Source organism: Tenrec ecaudatus, chromosome 3, assembly GCF_050624435.1.
Source record: "Tenrec ecaudatus isolate mTenEca1 chromosome 3, mTenEca1.hap1, whole genome shotgun sequence".
NCBI lineage: Eukaryota > Metazoa > Chordata > Mammalia > Afrosoricida > Tenrecidae > Tenrec > Tenrec ecaudatus.
The window spans coordinates 31,169,570-31,191,204 of NC_134532.1; positions in this window are offsets into that span (position 1 = coordinate 31,169,570).

Here is a 21,635-nt window from a genome sequence, read left to right on the forward strand (position 1 = left end):
TAAGTTTCAGTTACTTCTGATCAGTAAGCACTTTCTATTATTTATCTTATTTCCTATGAAACTTTTATTATTAATTCTATCGGGATTCACATTGATTCTGCTTAATAAGAGAATTTTTGCCTAAACATGTAATGCTTAAATATACAGACGAGTATCTTTTGTATGTTCTAAAGACTTGACTGCTTTAAGCCATTCTGAGCTAAATTTGAAAGCTATTTTCATTAAAATGAGAGGACCTCACGTCAATAACTGTCTTGTACATTCATTTTGTAACCTTGGATAAACATCATGAATTGATAGGAGAAGCAATAGGTTTTACCAATCTAAACATAAGTGTCCAAGTTGACACTATAGTCAAAGAGTAACCACATGCTCTAAAATAAGCACATAATAGAGTAAGAAAAAAAACAAACCTTTTTTAATCTTTTGAAAAACCAAATATAAAAGTCATGAAAGTACGTGAAAAAATTAAATAATAAAAATATAGAAATAAAACTTTAAGGCTGTTTCCAAGACATGATATTCACTCTGCAACATGGACACTAAGGTTTCAAGAACAATCTGTTGCCTTCCCACTGATTTCATCTCATGGAACTCACACGTGTATCAAAGCAGACCTGTGCTCCAGTATTTTCAAAGGTTGTAACATTATGAAAGGGCACCACCAGGCCCTTCATGGCCACTAAGTGGAAGTGATCCAACAATCACTCAGGTAGTCAGCAAAAATGATTGTGCTACCCAGGGATGTTAAAGTGTAAAATGATGATTCTCAAAGGATGAGCTGAGAAACTCCGCAGTCTCCCAAGTCCTGTAATCACGGAGCCAAAGGGACCCATACTATGCTTAGAGCAGAACGAATTCTCCCAATGTATTTTCACTGTAATTCTCTAGTAACTGCACGATGGAGGTTTCAGACACAACAAGATAACTAATAACATCATAGTCAAGAAGCTATGGCATTCCTGAGTATTATGCTTCTATTTAATGTTTTCATCTCTGATTTCTGACATAGCAAGGTATAAAACTCACTTAAACACAAACTCTGAGACACGCTAAACATATTGAATAGCACAAAGAAATCCTCAGGCTGCAGACTTTCAGAATCCATTATTTCCAAGATTGTGTCTACCAAACAACCGCTTAAGAATGATTGCTGCTACATGTACCATACACCACACAGGGTCTGCTAAGGAGAAAATTCAGTTGACTTGAGAGCATCACTAGGAAAATAGTAAAATGATATATAGTTAAAACACACAGGAACTGTTAAGGCTTTTCCTCTGCCGTGTATCAAAATTTTAGTGAGCACTTTAAAGCATTAACAGAAACACATTAGCATTCCATAATTAATATCTGTGAATTTGCAAAACTATGACTTTCCAAATGGAGAATTTGGGTGAGTTGAAAATATACCAATGGGAAAATGTGAGTTCAAACTTACTATGGTGAAAGCATTCCATTATGATTCAAGCACAAATAACAACAATGGCATATGCATGCCAAATTTCAATTCTCACAACTAAATGTGCAAACAAAAGGTGAAAAGAAAACACATCAAGGATCCGTTGACCTTGCCAAGTAGCTTAATGTGCTAATTATAGTGTATCCTGACATGTACCCGACATAGATGTGTGTTGATCCTTGGATGATAAGTCTTGATCAGGATAAGCATCTTCGGTACTCTGAATGGAAATTAAAACAAGAAGATAAATATGTAACGAACATTTTAGACAAATGTAGTCACTAACTAAAGGTAAAAATGTGGAAGTTTTATATAAAAGTTATTACCTTTAAATGTCGATGTTTTATTGCAGAATCTAAAGAGAAAACTGGACAAAATCAGTGGCATGTAAATGTTACAAAAACTAATCTCACACATTCATGCGGAATTAGTAACAAGCTGAATCCTGATGCTAGGCGTTAGAAATATGTGGCTGACATAATTGGGATCTGCATGTTGGTTGTGTTTGTTACAAAAGCAGCACGAACAAAATCTGAATCCATATTTTAAAAACTGAAGAAACAATAGGAATATAAGTTTACCAAATATGCCACGAAGGTTTTTAAACGGAGATTATATTTTCAATCACTAAACCTGAAAATGTAAGTGCTCATAAGTATGGATTGGCATGCTGATTGCTGTAGACCAAGGTGGTCTTTATTCTGAGAAGGAAAACATGACCATGGAAAAAGGCATGTCAAATATATGGTTTTAAATGACCGTGAATCATTAATGAACATAGGCTTAATCACACCCACCCAAAACTCACTACCGTCCATCCATCCTGACTCATGGCAAGTTATATCCAGGGATGGACATCGTTCAGGGTACAGTTAGCCGGAACTTTCCACATGGTGCAGTTCTTAGATGTTGAAATGACAAATATACAGTTGCCAGCCTCAAGCTTACCCACCAGTACCACCAAGGCTGTTCAGGCCAACTGATAGCATTGGTTCAATTAAGACCTTTGATTCTACAATGCAAAACCGTATTTGATGCAATAAATCAACAAATTTCATAGAGTGGTAAAATTAAAATTAATTACCCTTTTTTCTACTTTTGAATGTCAGTGTACTCTTTCAAATTGGTACTATTTTAAACTATACAGTACTATTTTAAAGTAACAATGAACTATTATTCACTATTGTTTGTGTTAGGTGTATTATTGAATCAACTGCAACTTGTAATGACCCTACTGGTAGAAACAGTGGGAATCCAAGACTGGAATTTCTGTAGTTACAAATATCCATATCTCTCTTCTCTGGACACAATGATGGGTTCTAATGGATGACGTGCCAATTGGCAGCCAACCACTTTCAACCATGGTGCAACCACATCTCCTTAATCATTGCATGTAATAGTATCTGTATTATAAGGTAATAAGGTATGTGGTCACCCCTAAGAATGGGTACTAGATAGCAAAGCTTCATTGATTTTCATTAAATTAAGAACAGCATTCTGAACTATGCAAAATGTGAACGCACCATTTGGTATTTCTTTTCAGATGGTGTTGGTTTGGTTACATTGGATTGTACTGTTTACAGTTGTAAAGTCAGACATACAGAAATATGCAGACACATTAGATTCAAGTGGCCCATCTGTAACGTTCAAATTAATGAGCTCTTCTAGTCACAAATTCAATCATCAACCTACTGTTTACTATCTATGCTCAAGTATGAGTACACTTTCAATGAGCCGGAAGGAAAAAACCTCCCTTCAAAGACTCCTAGCTTTGTCGTTGCTGCTTTGGTTGCATGAAGAAAGCAATACCATGTAAAAGTGTGGTTGGGTGGCAGTTTGCAGAAAGGAGGCCAACCCAAAGGAAGTTGTACACAAATGGTTTGGGCAAGTCAGAAGTCCACTGAAGCCAAGAGAGGGGCTGTATGATCGGATTGTCTTTGATTGCTTACCTTTTTTGCTCCTTTTGTATTCTGATGGCCCTGCTTTAGCCAGATTATCCATGGGTTTATCACAATTTACAAACTCGGCTCCTGTTATGTCCTTTTCTTTTTGTGCTACGGTCATTCTTCCACACTTTGCAGATGTTGAGTGGCTTGTGGTCGGTTCTGGTGGTTTACATGTAGGCCCATCATCAATGTTCAACTTATTGGGAAGTGTTTGTCTCCCACTGGAATAATCCCAGTCTGAAATATCTATAGATAAAATGTTCACTTATTGGAAGATAAATACTAACACTAATATTACCACCTTAGATAAATGCATAACTTCTTTTTTCCGTGAAGCACCAAGTCATCCATTCCATGAGAAACCATGCTCTACTCTGGCCCACTCCCAGCACGTGCTATGTGCTGTGCTTGCCCTAGTGAGGACTCTCGCCTGCAGTCAATCAGAGTAGAATTCACAGCAACTAGCAGCATAGGCACCCTTGATTTACTTAAGCGTATTAGTGGTTGTCCTTCTTTAAGCCTATATATTTTGTGCTTTTCAGTTTTATTACAGGGGTTCACTCACAATTGATTTTGCCTTCCATGAAAGTCACTTTATAAATTCTACAGGGATCCACACTCTCTTCAAGACATGACTTAATTGGGTTTTCCTTAGGCCATTAATCAATGTGTTTTTGATCAAACAGATATTTTCATTACAGTGAGAAGTCGTCGTAAATACACCATCATCAACATTCTTTTTTAAAACATGGTTTATCTTCATGAATATACAAGAGATACCAGAGCCTTTTGTCTTATGTATTTCCATTTAAATATAGGGGAAGTACAAGGTGAAACTAGGGCCACAGAGTAGGAACATACTAGAAACAAGCAATAAGTATTGAAAGAAAAAAAAAACATTTTACTAAGTTGTGAAAAACCAAATGTAAATTTCAAAATGACAAAAGTGATCAAAACAAGAAATGTATAAGTAAAATTTGAGAACATGTTTCCACGTGCACTATAGTAATTTTATAAGCATACTATCAGGGTAAGAAAGCAACTCAATACATCAGTTGCCTGAAAACTGATTGCACACCATGGAAACACCACACATGTGAAAGCACAAGTACGCTCCAGGATTTTTAAAGTCTATCACATTAGGCAAGTACATACCCAGGCCGTTCGTGACCACAGTGTGCATGTGAACCACCAATCTCTTGATTAATGAACATAAATGGTTGTGCCACTAGGGGATTATGAGGTGTAAAATGATGATTCTAAAGCATGAACTTAGAAACTCTGGATTCCCAAGATCACTATCAGGGTGTCCAAGGGAGACCACCCTATTATCAAAACTATAGAAAAGGTCACTTGTCATTTCCAGTGTTGTTCTCTCCTAAGTGCACCATGCTGCTGTTTAGACACAGCAAGATGAGGGATAACATCATACTCAAAAAATTATGAAATTCGTGAGTAAGTATGGTTGTATTTATTTGGCTTCATCTTTCATTTCTGATATAACAAGGACTTAAATGCACTTCAACAAAACCTCTTAGACACTTTAAATAATATTTAAAAAAACACAAAGGGACACTGAAGCTGAAGACTTTCAGAATCCATTATTTCCAAGATTGTGTCTACCAAACAACCACTAAAGAATGATTGCTGCTACATGTACCATATACCACACAGGGTCTGCGAAGGAGAAAATGTGGTTGATTAAGAGTATCACTAGGACAGCAGTAAAATGAAATAAAGTTAAATCTCACAGGAGCTGGTAAGGCTTTTCCTCTGCCATAGATAAAATATTCAGTGACCACTTTAAAGCATTCGGAAAAAAACCTTAGCATTTCATAATTCACATCTGCTAATTTCCAAAACTATAGACTTTCCAAATGGAGAATTTGGGGGAGTTGAAAATATACCAATGGGAAAATGTGAGTTCAAAATTACTGTGGTGAAAGCATTCTATTATGATTCAAGTATCATATCAGATAAGGCATATGCATGCCAAATTTCAATTTTCACAACTAAATTTGCAAACAAAAAATAAAAAGAAAAATAACGTCAAGGATCCCGGGAACTTGCCAAGTAGTTTAATGTCCTTATTATAGTGTATCGTGACATGTACCCGACATAGATGTGTGTTGATCCTGAGGTGATAAGTCTTGATCAGGATAAGCATCTTCGGTACTCTGAATGGAAATTAAAACAAGAAGATTAAAATGTAACGGACATTTTAGACAAATGTAGTTACTAACTAAAGGTAAAAATGTGGAAGTTTTATATAAAAGTTATTACCTTTAAATGTTGATGATTTATTGCAGAATCTAAAGAGAAAACTGGACAAAATCAGTGGCATGTAAATGTTACAAAAACTAATCTCACACATTCATGCGGAATTAGTAACAAGCTGAATCCTGATGCTAGGCATTAGAAATATGTGGCTGACATAATTGGGATCTGCATGTTGGTTGTGTTTGTTACAAAAGCAGCACGAACAAAATCTGAATCCATATTTTAAAAACTGAAGAAACAATAGGAATATAAGTTTACCAAATATGCCACGAAGGTTTTTAAACGGAGATTATATTTTTAATCACCACACCTTAAAATGTAAGTGCTCATAAGTATGGATTGGCATGATGATTGCTGTAGACCAAGGTGGTCTTTATTCTGAGATGGAAATCACGACTATGGAAAAAGGCATGTCAAATATATTTATAAATAGGAACAACATGCTGATATTACAGTTAAAAAAAAAGACAATGACAAAGCTATGAGATTTAAAGGACCCTGAATCATTAATGAACATAGGCTTAATCACACCCACCCAAAACTCACTACCGTCCAATCCATCCTGACTCATGGCAAGAAATATCCAGGGATGGACATCTTTCAGGGTACAGTTTGCCGGAACTTTCTACCTGGTGCAGTTCTTAGATGTTGAAATGACAAATATACAGTTGCCAGCCTCAAGCTTACCCAACAGTACCACCAAGGCTGTTCAGGCCAACTGATAGCATTGGTTCAATTAAGACCTTTGATTCTACAATGCAAAACCGTATTTGATGCAATAAATCAACAAATTTCATAGAGTGGTAAAATTAAAATTAATTACCCTTTTTTTTAACTCTTGAATGTCATTGTACTCTTTCAAATTGGTACTATTTTAAACTATTCACTACTATTTTAAACTATTATTCACTGTTGTTTGTGTTAGGTATGTTATTGCATCAACTGCAACTTGTAACGACCCTACTGGTAGATAACAGTGGGATCCCAAGACTGGAATTTCTGTAGTTACAAATATCCGTATCTCTCTTCTCTGGGCATAATGATGGGTTCTAATGACTGACGTGCTAATTGGCAGCCAACCACTTTCAACCATGGTGCAACCACATCTCCTTAATCATTGCATATAATAGTATCTGTATTATAAGGTAATAAGGTATGTGGCCACCCCTAAGAACGGGTACTAGATAGCAAAGCTTCATTGATTTTCATTAAATTAAGAACAGCATTCTGAACTATGCAAAATGTGAACGCACCATTTGGTATTTCTTTTCAGATGGTGCTGGTTTGGTTACATTGGAATGTGCTGTTTACAGTTGTAAAGTCAGACATACAAAAATATGCAGACACATTGGGTTCAAGTGGCCCATCTGTAACCTTCAAATTAATGAGCTCTTCTAGTCACAAAATTCAACCACCAACCTACTGTTCACTATCTATGCTCAAGTATGAGTACACTTTCAATGAGCTGGAAGGAAAGAACCCCCCTCCAAAGACTCCTAGCTATGTCGTTGCTGCTTTGGTTGCATGAAGAAAGCAAATACCATGTAAAAGTGTGGTTGGGTGGCAGTTTGCAGAAAGGAGGCCAACCCAAAGGAAGTTGTACACAAATGGTTAGGGCAAGTCAGAAGTCCACTGAAGCCAAGAGAGGGGCTGTATGATTGGATTGTCTGTGGTTGTTTACCTTTTCTGCTCCTTTTGTATTCTGATGGCCCTGCTTTAGCCAGATTATCCATGGGTTTATCACAATTTACAAACTCGGCTCCTGTTATGTCCTTTTCTTTTTGTGCTATGGTCATTCTTCCACACTTTGCAGATGTTGAGTGACTTGTGGTCGGTTCTGGTGGTTTACATGGAGGCCCATCATCAACGTTCAACTTCTTGGGAAGTGTTTGTCCCCCACCGGAAGAATCCCAATCTGAAAACTCTGAAGATAAAACATTCACTTATTAGAAGGTAAATAATACCACAAATTTGACCTGCTTAGATAAATACACACATTCTTGTTTCAGTGAATCGGTCCCATGTCTTCCTCTCTCTGGCACACACTCTGCCTTTATGGCATACTGCCTGTTCTAAGGGTCATGCTTGCCCCAGTGGAAGCCCTGTTTGCAGTTCATCAGAGCAGACCCAACCGCAACAAACAACACTCGTGCTCTCGATTTAGACAAGCTTGGTGGCAGTTGTCTTTCTTTTTGTCTAGATGTATTTTTTTTTTAATTTTTCAGTTTTATTTAGCTGGGTTCATTTAGACCTTTCTATTATTCCCTATGCATGGTATGAAACTTCATCTGTCAATTCTACAGGAATTCACAATCTTTCTACTTAACATTTATGCCTAAATATTTAAAGCTTTAGGAAGTAAGGCAATACAACGTGTATGTTCTAGATCAGGGGTGCTCACACTTTTCAGCATGCGAGTCCCTTATAAAATGATCAAGTCAAAAAGATCTACCAAGTATAAAAATGCAAAACATATATTTATTTATTACATTTATTCATAAATCCATGGAGAATCTTTTATATGTACAATGTAAGTTTATGTACCTTGCATAAACGCATGAGTCCATTTTGCACAACACAACACCATGAACCTTGTACATTTTTGGTCATTACCTGAGTTTACTCTGATGACTTCTAGTGAATGGGATGAGCGTGGGATACGTAGTCCGGGCATTCGCTTTTGACAGCCAGCCTGAAGCATACTTCCAAATGATCATCAGTCATGATGGAACGGTACTTGGACTGAATGATCTTTATGTGGAAAAGGTTGACTCACATAAAGAAGTAGAGTCGAATAATGCAGTCAAGGAGATAGCACATTTTCTCATGTTTGGGTAATTTCTTTCTGTACTTCAGCTGAATGTTGGCTTGTAGTGTCAAAATCTCCCATTCCTTGTGAAAGTGATACAGTTTTTGTCTTCTTATTTATTCCAGCTCCCCCACTCCTTTTTATACCATTTCTTTACATTTAAGAGGAAAAAACCAAAGTCTAAAAATTGTTGATAACTTAGCTTCTCAGTTTTGCTGCACTTAATGCAGTTGCTTGGGCATGTGTTTGACACCTAAGATGGCAACTGATTGGCTTTGCTGTATATCAATTGAGTGACGGGATTGATGATAGGCTTACCTCTGTTTTTTTTTAATTCCACGCGATCTACCCACACTACAGTTGTGATTGACTAGTAGATCGTGATCGACGTATTGTGCACCCCTGTTCTAGATACATGACTTTATTTCGTTTGGGTTCTTTTTTAAAGCCTAATCAATGTGCTACTACTTTTAATTAAAAGACCCATTTCCATACAATGAGAAGACCGCTCATAAATATACCACCTTCAACATTCACTGTAAAGCTTTGGTTTATCATCATAAATACATAAGGGAGACCATAAACTTTAGAGAAAAGTGTTTCCATTTAAAGATACTGGAAGTGAAAGTTGACACTAAGGCCAAAGAGTAGCAATGCGCATGAAACCAGCAATTAATATAGAAACTAAAATCCCTTTTTACTCTTTTTTGAAAAACCAATTCCAATCACAAGACAAAATGTCACTTGGTGTTTTCACTGCCATTCTCTAATAAGTACACTATGGAGGTTTCAGACACAACAAGATGTTTGATTACTTCATACTCAAATGACTATGAAATTCTTGACTAGGGATACTCTCATTAAAATGATTTCAGCTTTCATTTCTGATGTAGAAACAGGTGTAGCTGACTTAAACAAAATGTGTCAGGCAGTCTAAATAATATTGAATAGCGTAAAGGGATCCTCAGGATGAAGAGTATCAGAATCTATTTTTTTTAAGATTGTGTTGACCATATGGTCATTAAAGAAGGATTAACGATCCATGCACTGTGCATTACACAGTGTCTGCTATAGAGAAAATTTAGTTGACTTAAAATCATCACTAGGGAAAAACTAAAAGGAAATACATTTGGAAACACATTTGAACAGATAAGGCTTTACTTCTGGCATAGCTCAAAATCCAGGGAACACAGTTGAGCATTAAGAAATAATCGGAGGGTTCTGTAATTAACAGTGGTGAATTTCAAAGAAATGTATACTTCTCAGACGAAGAATATGTAGAGGAGAAAGTATAACAATGGAAAAATATGATTGAAGTGTATTGTGGTAAAAGCATTCCCTAATGCTTCTAGATCCTTTTTTCATGCATGAATAATGACAATGGCAGATGCGCGACTAATTTCAATCTTCACAACTAAATTTACAAAAAGTGAAGTAAATAAAAACAAGACCTGTGAACATGTCGAATAGCTTATTGTCCTTATTACAAAGTGTCTTGTGGCACGTACCTGACTTGGATGCATGTACTTCCTTGGGTGCTAACGCTTGATCAGGAGTAGCATCTCTGGTATCCTGAATAGAAATTAAAATGAGAGAATTAATAGGTAAGACACCTTTTAGACAAGCTTTAGTTACTTACTAAAGGTAAAATTATGGAATTTTTATCAAAAGTTATTACCTTGAAATGCAGGTGTTTCATTTCAGAATCTAAAGCACAAAATGGACATAATCAATGGCATGTAAATATGACAAATCCTAATCTCACACATTCACGCGGCATTCGTATCAATCTGAGTCCTCATGCTGGGCTTTAGAAATATGTGACTTGCATGTTTGAGAATGGATGTTGGGTGCGTTTGTTACAAACACAATGTGAATGGAATCTGAATCCATATTTAAAAACCGATGAAACGATAGGAACACAGATTAAGCAGTCATGCCATGAAGATTTTGAAATCGATCAAGAAGGCTAGGAAGGAAAAGTTTGTTTGAAGAGTTAAACGGAAGCAATTATATAATTAGGTTTGACATGACTGAACTATGGAATCATATGACGTATGATGTAATTCCCAAGTTCCAGCAAATTAAAAAGAAACAAAACATCAATCCCATAAATCGCAGGAAAAAAACACAAAGAAAACACAAATCCCAGCATAAGATATGGGCTCCCACTGAATTCTGCCCAATTTAAGAAGAATTCGTTCTGCCATCGTAACCCGGCTCAATCCTCACCTTCCTGAAATGATCCCTGAACAAAAGGGTGAAACAGCAAAGTGTGGAGAAGAAAGGAGATGGTGTCTGGCTGTCAGTGGGAATAGTGCCTGCATTCAAACAAGCATCCACCTAAGTGAGGAGTCAACTCAGTCCTCACGGAGGGAGCACAGCAGCTTGGGTGAGCCAAAGACTTCAATTACAAAAATTGAGTATGCTGACGAGAAAAGGATCTGAGCTAAAATTAAGAGCCCACAATTTGTAGAAGGCTCTGGAGGGCAGTGGGAGGCCAAAACTCACCTGCAGAGTACCCAGTCAGACAGAACTGCTGGTAGATCCGCTCTGCTCAAAGGCAGAGTCCGGAGCAGCCTTACTCTCATGCAGAGACCATTGTAATCTTCATTAGGCTGGATCGGACGTGACACTAGGCCTCTTTGATCTCACCATATACATGATTTGTTCCTGGTGCGAGCATCTCTGAGATGTTCCATGAGTGAAATTTCTAACCTGGCTTCGTGAATGTTGACAGGAGTCTTCTTCCTCACACCATTATTTGTCTTTTTGGTATTAAACTATAATGATCTTTTTGTTACTGCCTTAGTGCGATTTGCTTTTATTGTCTTCTGTTGGGTTTTACCAAATGTGAACCACAGGAGGAGTGGGGGTATAATGATAATAACAGATACAAGGCGTTACAGGGATTGCATGGGTAGAGCATGGGCATTAGGGTTGGAAAGGGGACTTCAGAAGTACAAAGGGAAGTGGAGTGACAAAGGGAACATTAGAACTGATGCTGACTGTACGTCTCATTTTAAAGGCGATTTACTCATGGGAGATGGGTGGGAGGAGGCTCTAAGATAGATATAGTACAATTCTACTTGATATGACTGAATGACAAGTATTGATTTGTATATTATGGCAATTGTTTGTCAATTGAAATATTCATTACAAAACAGGACAAGTTCTATTATGATTACAGGTGATCATTCTTTTACCTTCTCATTGAAAATAAAACAAACAAAGAAGATTTCAAAAGTGAGATTATGTTTTCAATCACTGCAACTGAGAGTAAGACTGTCCATAATCCACAATGGGCATATGCTGGTTGATGGAGACAAAAGTCATCGTTAATCTGAGGAGCAAATCATGACCCTGAGAAAATGGATGTCAAATATGTGTATAAATATAAACAGCAAGCTCATTCTACAGTTAAGGAAAGATGACATAGCTATTGGTTTAAATCATATCAAACAATGAGCAAGCACAGACCTAATCATCCCCACATAAAACCACTGCTGTCCAGGCAATGGTGACTCGCTATAAGAGGACGCCGAAGGGGGTAAATCTTTCAGGGCACAGTTAGCCTGCTCTTTCCCCCTTGGTGCAGCCATGGATTCTGAACTGCCAAACTTACAGTTGGCAGCCTCAAGGTATCCCAACTGCCACCACGGCGCTTTAGGCCAATTTGTAAGACCAGTTAAATCAAGGCCCTTGAATCTACATAAAGTAAGACAAATTGGATGCAATCAATCAACAATCTGTGCAGAACAGTAGAAATAAAATGGATTATCCCTGTTTCACTAGACTGTCAGAGCACTCCTTAAAAGTCATAATACATGAAATTATTTATTCACTCTTGTTACTGGGGTATGTTACTAAGTAGATTGCAACTCATAACAACCATACAGGTAGATGAGGGAAGGGCTTCCAAGACTGTACTTGTCATGGTTGCAAAGGACAATGTTTCCTCTGTGGAGACACCATTGTTTCCAGTGTCTGTCCTGCAAAATAGCAGCCAAGCTCTTTCAACCATGGTGCAACCACCTCTCCATTAGTCATGAAATGCAATGAAATGAGTATTACCAGGTTAGAAAATACATAGTCACACTGGAGACAGGAATTTTACAGCAAAGTTTCAACGATTCTCAATAATATGGGAAAAAGCATTTTGAATTATGTAAAGTGACAACAAATCATTGAACATTTCTTTTCAGATGCTTCTGATTTAGTTACATATGGAAACAGTCTCATTTACACTTCTAAATTGATACCTATATTATCTTTACACCTGTAATCTAATGTGTTTCTCTGGTCTAAAAATTTCACAATCAACCCACTCCTTACCGTCTACCTTAAGGATGTACACACTTTCTACTAGCTTGCAAGGAGAACTCTTCCTTCAAATACTCCTAGCTATTTATTTGCTGTTTTAGTTAGATGAACCAAGTAAATACTACATAAAAGCGTGGTTGGATTGTAGGTTGCATAAAGAGAGTAAACTCAAATCAAGTTTTGCACAAAACGGTTTGGGAATGTCCAAAGTGCACTGAAGTCAAGAGAAAGACTCTATGATTGGATTCTCTGTGCTCGTTTACCTTTTCTGCTCCTTTTGTATTCTGACGGCTCTGCTTTCCCCCGGTCATCGGCGGGAACATCACGAGTTACAAACTCGGCTCCAGTTTTGTCCTTTTCTCTTTGTGCTGTGGTCGTTCTTCCACATCTGGTAGATCTTGAGTGATGTGTGGTCGGTGCTGGTGGTTTAAATGGAGGCTCATGATCAACGTTTGACTTCTTGGGAATTGTTTGTCTCCCACTGGAAGAATCCCAATCTGAAGACAAAACATTCACTTATTAGAAGGTAAATGTAACATAACTTTGACCTGCTTAGATAAATACACAAATTCTTGCTTCAGTGAAACGGTCCCATGTCTTCCTCTTCCTGAAGAACAGTCTTCCTTTCTGGCATCCTGCCTGTGGCAAATGGTATGGCTGATCTGCTGAGGCCCTGTGTTTGCAGTACATCAGACTAGACTCAGCAACACTCAACCACACAGGTGCTCCTGATTTAGATGAAAAGTTGTTACCAGTTTCCTTTCTTTTAGCCTATTTTTTTTTCAGTTTTACTTACATGGGTTCACTCACAACTTTCCATTATTTATTTTGCATTCCAGGAAAGCTAGTTTATTAAGTCTACATGAATTGACATTCTTTCTTCTTAATAATAAAATTCATGCCCCCAAATTTAAAGCTCAAATATGCATGACAATATATCATGTATAATCTAGAAACATGACTTGATTTCGTTTTTTAAGCCATTAATCAATGGGATTCTTTTTATTGAAAGGCAATTTTCAATAGAATGAGAAGACTTTTCTTAAATATACCATTTGCAACATTCATATTTTAAACTTTAGTTTATATTCATGAATAAATAAGCAAGACCATAACCTTTAGGAATCAGTTTTTCCATTTTATGTAACGGATGTACAAGTTGACATGAGAGAACAAAAGTAGCAATATACTTGAAACAAGCAATTATTATAGAAAGAAAAATATTTTACTCTTTTTTGAAAAACCAAATTTAAATGATGTAAAAATAAGTGTAGAAATAGAGGACTGTAGAAGTAATTTGAATGCATGTTTCCCAGTGCAACGTATTCATTTACACCCATACAATCTGGGGTGAAATAAAACAAACAAACAAACAAAGAAACCACAAATGAGTTGAGTTCAAACTGTTTGAAAATTATGGAAACCCCGGGGACACATGTGAAAGCAGAAGTGTGCTCCAGTATTTTCCAAGGCAAGTGGATTAGGCAAGTGTATCCCCAGGCCCTTTAGGGTCATGCTGTGCCTGTGAACCACCAGTCTCTCAGTTAATGAACAAAAATGGTTGTGCCACCTGGCAATTATAAGGTGAAAAATAATGATTCTAAAGTATGCGCTGAGAAATTCTGGATTCCCAAGTTCTCTATCAGGGAGCCCTAGGGAGCCATACTATTCTCCTAACAAGACAACATGTCACTAGTCATTTTCACTGACATTCTCTGTCACTGCAGCATGGAGGTTTCAGACACAATCAGATGTCTAACAACATCGTCTTCAACTAGCTATCAAACTTCTCAGTAGAAATGCTTGTATTTAACTGTTTTCAGCTTTCATTTGATATAGCAATAGGTATAACTGACCGACAAAAGCTCCCAGCCACACTAAATAATAGAGAATAGCATAAAGGGATCCTCATCCCGATGGTTTTCAGAATTGATTATTTCAAAGATTGTGTCTTCCCAATTGTCACTTAAGAATGATTCATGCCACATGTACCCATACACCACACATGGTCAGCTAATGAGAAAATTAGTTGACTTTAGATCATCACTAGGAAAATACTAAAGGGAAATAAATTTAAAACACGCACGAGGAAGTAAGACATTGCTTCTGGTGAAGAACAACAATCCAGTGACCATTTTAGAGCATTAGGAAGATATCTCAGCATTCCATGATTAACCGCTGAGAAGTTCTAAGTAATATAGACTTTCAAACTGAGAATTTTAGGGAGTTAAAGCATAAAAATGGGAAAAATAGGAGTTCAAGGTTACTGTGGTAAAAGCATCCCCTTATGCTTCTAGATACCTTTTCCATGCATGAATAGCAACAATGCCCTATGTATGACTAATTGCAAATCTCAAACATTTGCTAAAAGTGAAATAATTAAAAAACAAGACCTGTGAACATGTCGAGTAGCTCAATGTCCTTATTACAACGTGTATTGTGAAATGTACCTGAATTGGATGCGTGTACTTCCTTGGGTGCTAACTCTTGATCAGGAGAAGCATCTTTGGTATCCTGAATGGAAATTAAAACAAGATGATTAATAGGTAAGGAACCTTTTATACAAACGTAGTCACCAACAAAAGGTAAAAGTGCAGAAGTTTTATATGAAAGTTATTACCTTTAAATGCCGATGTTTTGTTGCAGAAACTAAAGGGCAAAGTGAACACAATCAGTGGCATGTAAACATGACCAAACGAATCTCACACATTCATATGGATTCAGTATCAAGCCAAATCCTCATGCTGGGCTTTAGAAATGGGTGACTTACTTATTTGGGATTGGGTGTTGGTTGTGTTTGCTACAAAAGCAACATGAATGAAATCTGAGTCATCTTTAAAAACTGAAGATACAATAGAAATATAGCATAGACAAACCTGCCATGAAGATTGCAAAAGTGATCAGGAGGGAAAAGTATGTTTGGAGATTGAAACGGAAGCAATTATATAATTAGGTTTGATATGCGTGGACTATGGAATAATATGACATATGATATAATTCGCATGTTCCAGCAAATTGAAGAAAGAAAACAAAAATCTGGGCTCACACTGAATCCTAGCTCCAACTTGAGAACAATGAGTTCTTACCTCATGGGCCGGCTCAGTACTCACCTACATGAAATGATCGCTGAACACAGGGTCATACAGCAAAGGGTGGCAAAGAAAGGAGATGGTGTCTGGCTATCAATTGGAATACTGCTTGGGGTCTTAAAAGCTTGTACATTAACCAGCAGCCATCTAAGCAAGGAGTCAACTAAGCCCACACGGAAGAAGCACAGCAGTTTGTGTGATGCAAAGACATCAATTACAAAAACTGAGCATGGTGACGAGAAAAGTATCTGAGCTAAAATTAAGAGCACACAATTTGTAGAAGGCTATGGAGGGCAGAGGGAGGCCAAAGCTCACCTGCAGAGTATCCAGTCAGACAGAACTGCTGGCAGATCCGCTCTGGTCAAAGGCAGAGTCCGGAGCAGCCTTACCCTCATGCAGAGACCACTGTAATCTTCATTAGGCTGGATCGGATGTGGTACTTGGCCTCTTTGACCTCGCCATATACACGAGCTGAATTAGTTCTGGGTGCGAACATCTCAAAGATGTTCCATTACTGAAATTTCTTTCCTGACTTCTTGAATGTTGATGGGGGTCTTCTCCCTCGCACCCATTACTTATATTTTTGACTTGACCCTATTACGATCTTATTCTATACCCTTTAGTGTGATTTGTTTTCCATTGTCATCTGTTGAGTTTCCCAGATGTGAAGCGCCGAAGGAGAGGAGGTAGAATGATAATACGTGATATAAGTGATGATAGTGACTGTTTGGGTAGGGGTGAGCATTAGGGTAAGAAAGGGGATTCGGGAGTAAATCATGAAAGCTGGAGGACAAAGAGAGCAGTACAACTGATTGTGATTGCACAACTCCATTTGAAGGCGAGTGACCCATGACAGGGGCTGCTGTAAGATGAATGTGTTGATTGTACAAATGCTCTTGTTATGATTGGACGATTGAACTACTGAATTGTACAATATGTAAATTTTTCCCAATAAAAACGTTGGAAAGAAGGGACAAATTCTACTATGATTAAAAGCGATCATTCTTTTACCTTCTCATTGAAAATAAAACAAACAAATAAACAAGATTTCAAAGGTGGGATTATGTTTTCAATCACTGCAACTGAGAGTAACACTGTCCATAATCCACAATGGGCATATGCTGGTTGATGGAGACAAAAGTCATGGTTAATCTGAGGAGCAAATCATGACCCTGAGAAAATGGATGTCAAATATGTGTATAAATATGAACAGCAAGCTCATTCTACAGTTAAGGACAGATGACATAGCTATTGCTTTTAAATCACATCCAACTATTAATGAACACAGACCTAATCATCCCCACATAAAACCACTGCTGTCCAGGCAATGGTGACTCGCTGTAAGAGGACACCCAAAGGGGTAAATCTTTCAGGGCACTGTTAGCCTGCTCTTTCCCCCTTGGTGCAGTCATGGATTCTGAACTGCCAAACTTACAGTTGGCAGCCTCAAGCTTTCCAAACTGCCACCACGGCTCTTTAGGCCATCTTGTAGGACCAGTTAATCAAGGCCCTTGAATTTACATAATGTAAGACAAATTGGATGCAATCAATCAACAATCTGAGCAGAACAGTAGAAATAAAATGGATTACCACTGTTTCACTACAGATTGTCAGAGCACTCCTTAGAAGTCATAATACATGTAAATTATTTATTCACTCTTGTTACTGGTGTATGTTACTGAGTAGATTGCAACTCATAATGACCATACAGGTAGATGAGGGAAGGGTTTCCAAGACTGTACTTGTCATGGTTGCAAACGACCACATGTTTCCTCTGTGGAGACACGATTGTTTCCAGTGTCTGTCCTGCGAAATAGCAGCCAAACTCTTTCAACCATGGTGCAACCAGGCTCCTTTACTCATTAAATAGAATAACATGGGTATTATTAGGTAATAAAATACACGGTCACGCTTGACAGAGGAACTGTATAGCAAAGTTTCAATGATTGCCATAAATATGGTAATAGCACTTTGAATTATGAATGATAGCAAATCATTCTCTTTTCCTTTTCAGATGGTGTTAATTTAGTCACACTGGAATGTAGTCGTACTTACAATTCTAAATTCAGACCTGAATAGTTAAGCAGTCACATTGGGTTTGAATATGCCATCTCTAACCCTCTACCTAAGGTGCTCCTTTTGTCCCAAAGTTCACCAAGTAACCCACAATTTACTGTCTGCTGTCAAGTGTGAATACACTTTCTACTAGCCTACAAGAAGAACGCCTCCTCCAAATACTCCTAGCTATTGCTTTGCTGCTTTGTTTGGACGAAGAAAGCAAATACCATGTAAAAGAATGGATGGGTCGCAGGTTGGATCAAGGGAGTCAATCCATAGCAAGTTTTGCACAAAATGGTTTGGGAGCATCATGTGTAGACTGAAGCCAAGTGAGGGACTCGGACTGGATTCTCTATGCTTGTTACCTTCTCTGCTTCTGCTGTTTTCTGATGGCTCTGCTTTACTCTGGTCATCGACAGGATCATCCCGAGTTACAAACTCGGCTCCACTTTTGTCCTTTACTTTTCGTGCTAAGGTTATCCTTCCACAATTTGCAGATGTTGAATGACTTGTGGTCTGTGCTGGTGGTTTCGATGGAGGCTCATCATCAATGTTAGATTTCATAGAAAGTTTTTGGCTCACACAGGCAGAATGCAAATCTGAAAACTCTGGACACCAAATGTTCACTTATGAGAGGTAAATAATAACATAAATTTGAACAGCTTAGATAAATACACAAATTCTTGTTTCAGTGAAGCGGTCACGAGTCTTCCTCTCCCTGACAAACAGTCAGTCCTTCATGACAGCTCCCTGCACTTGGCATGTGGTCTGCTTGCTCTACTGAGGCCCTGTATTTGCGCTAGATCAGAACAGACTTAACAGCAACCAACAACACAGGTGCTCTTGATCTATTTAAGCTTAGTAGAAGTTGTCTTTCCTTTTGTCTATACATTATTTTGTTTGATGTCCCTGGGTTCACACAGAACTTTCAATTATTTAGTTTACATTCCATCAAACTTTTCTATTAATGCTGCAAAGATTCACACTCTTTCTTTTTAGGAACAACATTTATGCGTACATATTTAAGGTTGCGTATGCATGAAAGTATATCGTGTATGCTCTAGGATGTGACTTTTTAAAGCCATCAATCAACGTGCTATTTTAATGAAAATATTTTATTATATTTATAAGACTTGTATTAAATACACAATCTTCAAATTCATTTCTTAAGCTTTGGATTAGCATCATGAATATGTATGAGGTACCATTTAAATATAGGGGAAGTACAAGTTGACACTAGAGATAAAGAATAATATTGTTCTCAGGAATAAGCCATTAATATAGAGAACATTTTTTTCATTTATTGAAAATTTTATAAGTGAAAGAATAACAACAACAACAAAACAAGAATTGTAACAGTAAAGCTTTAAAGGATAGTTCCAAGTGGACAATATTCATTTTACCCCAAGGGAGGTTGTCTAGGTTTTAAAACCCAAATCTATTCTCTTCCAGGGCACTGCACTGATAGAAACCCGTGTGTCACAGCAGAACTTGCTCCGGGGGTTAAAGGCTGCAACATGACCGAAGTCCATCAGCAGGCCCTCTATGGCATCATATGGACAGGAGCCACCAACCTCTCAGTTAGGGAGCAAAAATGGTTGTGCCACCCTTGGAACAACGTGAAAGGATGTACATCTTAGAGGGTAAACTGGTGGTTCTAAAGTATGAGCTGAGAAACTCGGGATTCCCAAGATGTGCATCAGTAAGCCCAAGGGAGACACACGATTCTCATACCAATCCAAAATGTCATTAGACATTTTTACTTTGTCTCTTATAAGTACACCAGGAAGGTTTTCAGCCACCATGTGATGTTTGATGGTGTCATACTCTAGGAATCAATGACATTTCTGAGTAGGTTCGCTTGCATTTAAACTTTCTCAGCTCCAGTACTACCATAGCAGTAGGGACAACCGGCTTCAACAAAAGTTTCTCGATAAGTCTAAATAATAGTGAAGAGCATAAAGGATATTCTAAGGCTGATCCTACGGCTGAAGAGTAGAATGAATTCTTTCATAGTTTGTGTCTCTCAAAGAGCGACTAAGAAAGATGAACAAGTTTCCCCGCATTTTCAATCCATGTACAATACAGCACACAGGTCTGCTGAAGTAGACATGTGGTTGACTTCTGATCATCACCATGAGAATATTTAAATGAAATCAAGTTAAAACACACACACAAACAAGTAAGGCTTTGCTCCTGGAGAAGATCAAAGTCCAGTGAACATTTGAAAGCATAAAGAAAAATTCTCAGCGTTCCATTGTTAACATCTGTGCATTTATAAGACATTAGGATACTCCAAACTAAGCAATTTAGGGGTACATGTCGACAAATGGAAAAATGAGTTCAATCTTACTATGGTAAAATCTTTTCTCAAACTTCTAGATCTTTTTTCAAACAAGAATAACAACATTGATATGTGCATGGCTTATGTCAACTTTTCAACTGCATTTGCAAAAGTGACATAAATCAGAAACCAGGATCCTGTGAACATGTCAAAGAGCTTCATATCTGTGTTCGTAAGTGAAATGTGTATCCTGCACCGCACCTGAACGGGATGTGTCCACATCCTGGAGTACTAAGTCATTAGCAGGAGTCTGAATGGGAATGAAAACAAGAGGAGTAACAGTTAAGGCACATTTCATACAATCTGTGGTTACTAATTAAAGGAAAAACTCACAAGTTTTATTTTAAAGTTATTACCTTCAAATGTAGTTTATTCACAGGAGAATCTACAGGGCAAATTGGACACAATCAATTGCATGCAATATGACAAAAACTAATCACACACATTTATGAGGAATGATTATCAAGCAGGATTCTCATCCTCCTGTACAGTGTACATGCTTTGTATTGGTTGCTTATTGCTTTGCTTCCAAAGGCAACATGAAAGAAATATGAATCCATCTTAAAATACTGAACTATAGGAATATAGGATTAACAAAGAATGCAATGAAGCTTTCAAACATGAGATGATTATTCTAATCACTGCAACTGAAATTAAAGTGTCCATTAGTAATGTTGACATACTGATTGAGTGGAGGAAACTGGATCTTTCATCAAAGGAACAAATCACGACCCTGATAAAAATTAATCAAAGCTCAAGGCCATATGTAGAAATGTAGCTCCAATTATGATGCAACAAAATCATTTGTATCATAATCCTACAAATATTTATCACCTTCTTCAATTTGTCCTATAATTTAATAAGTACCCAGTTGTGTTGACAGCTGCCTTGAATGTATATTTCAGTTCTCATCCAAGTCATAACATGTTCTAAATTGATTTCTTGGAGAGCTACTTATAGAATAAGACTTCATAAAAATATTCATTATTTACCACAATACAGGAGGGATACATTTCTTCTATCCTATCATTTAGCCATCATAGTTTTATGATCCACTCATGACAGAAACTTTTTCAAATGCAGGGAAGGAATAATGGACAATATACTTTCAATGTGAAATATGTTGTTAAAGAGGGGGTAGGGTTAATTACAGAATATTGAGGATTTAAATAAACTTGATGTTTAAAAACCAGTCTAAAAAAAACCAGTCTAGTCTATACTGACAATAGCAATTTTAGTATTCAAGAAAACATTTCAATTATTTTTCCAAATTACCCATGATTAGTTCCTCAATTATTTGGGTATGTTACCTCCCTCTACTATC